Below are 2,982 nucleotides of genomic sequence, written 5' to 3' on the forward strand. Positions count from 1 at the left end.
GAATAAAAATAATTGTAGGTTTCAAAATTATTCAATTGTTCACTTGAATATATTTTTGATTAAGCAAAAACAGGTTTTGAGGGGACTTGAAACCCGTACATCATATCCAAAGATAGAACAAGTTCACTTGAATATGTTATACATTAATTTCTTTTAATATTTTTTGGCACTAGTTATTCCATATTTATTAACTTCTCAATAGAATGGTAAAACATAAAATGATAGAACTAAATTACATCCAAAAACATGTAGCAATCCTACTTGAAATCAACAGTGTTTGAAAAAAATTTGAGCACTTGTCATTGTTTTCACTACAGTTCTCAATGAATTGTGTTGACATTAATAGAATAATATAACATATCCATCTTAGAAAAACCAAAATCTAGAATCAAAATATACTTCAAAACTGAAATAAAAAATAACTCTTAAATAATAAAATAAAATAAGTATTAAATAAAAAAATAAAAAATTTAGTAAACAAAATAAATAATAAATAATAATTTTTAAATAATTATATAATCAATAAATAACTCTTAAATAAATAAAATAATTTAAAGATGATGTGAGCACTTGTTCTAGATAGATTTAACCTTTGAATAAATCTATAATCCTTAGCATTGTTTTCATTGCAAGTATGAATTATCTTGACATTAATAAAATGATATAACATAACCATCTGAAAAAAAACTAAAATATACTAAAATTTGCATAAAAGAAATAAATAAGTAAAATAAAAAATTTATTAAATAAATAAAAATATTTTTTAATAAACAAAATAAATAATAAATAAATAAGTTTTAGATGCATTTAAGATATATATATATAGATTAATTTTATTTTTTGGTAACAATCATTTTTTATTACAAAACTTACATTATTTCTATCTCAGAACTGTTTCAAAGATATTTAATTTTCCAGACACTTCCAGTTTACACAATTTTAAATGTTTCAAGTTCATGATTTGACAAATTTGTTCACTTGTGACAATGCAAGCATCTGTTTCCAACTAAACGTATTGACCAAGTTTTCTTTTCAACCAAGAAAAGAAGACAAAGCTACTATAACTACAACACACATATGTTGTTCTCCTGCAAAAAATACTTCTGTCAAGATTGAAGGAGAAACAGCTGGAGATGTCAAGTGAAAATGGGGTTAAGCTTCTTGGGGCCTGGGCCAGCCCCTTTGTAATAGGAGTGTTGATTGCCCTTGAAGAAAAGGGCATAGAATACGAATATGTAGAACAAGATTTGATGTCTAAGACTAAAAGCCCCCTATTGCTGGAATTGAATCCTGTGCATAAAAAGGTACCTGTTCTTATTCACAATGGCAGGCCTGTGGCTGAGTCTGCCATTATACTGCAATATATTGATGAGGTGTGGAGTAATGGCCCAGCTTTCTTATCATCTGATCCATATGAATGAGCCATAGCTCGTTTCTGGATAGATTTTATAGCAAACAAGGTATGTAACACAAAATTTTAATGGAAAGTAATATCTTAATATTTGTTTATTATTAATTATTATTTTTTTCCAGGTTATTGTTCCAGGAAGTCTTATATTCCGAAGCAAAGGAGAAGAACAAGAAGAAGGGAAGCGACAATTGATGGAAAGTTTAGTGATACTAGAAGAAACTCTTCAAGGAAAAGATTATTTTGGAGGGAACACTTTTGAAATAGTAGATATTGCGTTTGCCCCAATAATATGTTGGTTCCATACAAATGAAGTTTATGGAGATTTTAAAATTATGTCTGAAGATAAATTTCCAGGCATTTGTACTTGGATGAAGAAATGTAGGGAGACGGAGAGCCTAAAGAAGAAACTTCCAGAGGAAGAGAGAGTGCTACAATTGATAATTCATTTTAGAAAGATTCTAATTGGAGAAGCGTAATTAAACTTTATTTCACTTGAATTTGGCTTTTAAAGCATTGAGTTGTGTTCTCCAGCTCCTTTAGTTTATCATATATGTTAAAATATTGAATAATTTTAAAAAATATTTGTAGAGCTTTGCTATTCATTTAGCTTGCTCAATGAACTTTGATATATGACTGCCTATGTTTTTTAGAGAAGCCTCAGAGTAGTTAGAATCTATTGATGCAACTATGACATTGAGGGTTCGCACATATTTCAAAAATTATGAAATTTTTGTAAGTCTTTCCTTTGCATCATTAGCTGGAGTTTCTAAGTCATCAGTAGCAGACCCACAATAGGTTGAAACTTCATCAAAAGAAATAAATAGCATTAGAACTTTATGATTATTGATTCTCTCCATGTTTAAGGATCCCACAAGTTTCAAATTTGTCTAACTAATGCTAAGTTGTACATGGTGAGCCCCAGATTTTTGGATGGCAAAAGATATTTTAGTAATCATAAGGTCGTGAATCAGCAGCAGTGCACAATGTTTCAACTTCCTTTTTTCCAATTGAATGGAGTAATCAAATATTACATAGAGAATCAGCATAAACAATTGTATACAACAAATAGGAAAAACTTAAGAAATACATGGGAAGATAAATAAGACCAACAGTTATGCTCAAGCCAGCAAAAAGTTGTGCTGACTTCTTTTATACTTTAAGGTTTCTTCAAAACAAAGCATCCCCAACAGAGTGTGCAGGTACCAAGTGAAGAAACACAAAATTTGGAAGCAAAAATATTGCAGGTACAACATCCTCTGAAAACTCCTTTTCAATATGCCTGTAACATCATACAAGGTGGTTTGCAGAGACAACAAATCCAAGCAGCAATGGCAGAATGGAAGAATTTTAGCCACTGCAGATGTAGATCACCTCCCCAACGTTGTGTAAGACAATCACACCAACAGGCCACCTTTACAGTAAGGAGAAAAACCTCCCAGGAAATCATGGATTCAGCATAGGAAGTGGCCACCTCAGAAGGCCAAATCTATAGATCCTTGTCTAGGAACTTTAACAAGATGTTAATACTTCCACAAAACAGTGCCTGTCATAATCATCATAATACTTTTTGC

At 30.4% G+C, this 2,982-nt stretch overlaps 1 pseudogene; it reads left to right on the forward strand.

Moving 5' to 3' along the window:
* The first annotated feature begins 1,111 nt into the window (after positions 1 to 1,111).
* On the forward strand, positions 1,112 to 2,131 carry LOC131874722 (glutathione S-transferase 3-like; annotated as a pseudogene).
* Positions 2,132 to 2,982: the final 851 nt, after the last annotated feature.

Source organism: Cryptomeria japonica, chromosome 4 (assembly GCF_030272615.1).
Source record: "Cryptomeria japonica chromosome 4, Sugi_1.0, whole genome shotgun sequence".
Lineage (NCBI taxonomy): Eukaryota > Viridiplantae > Streptophyta > Pinopsida > Cupressales > Cupressaceae > Cryptomeria > Cryptomeria japonica.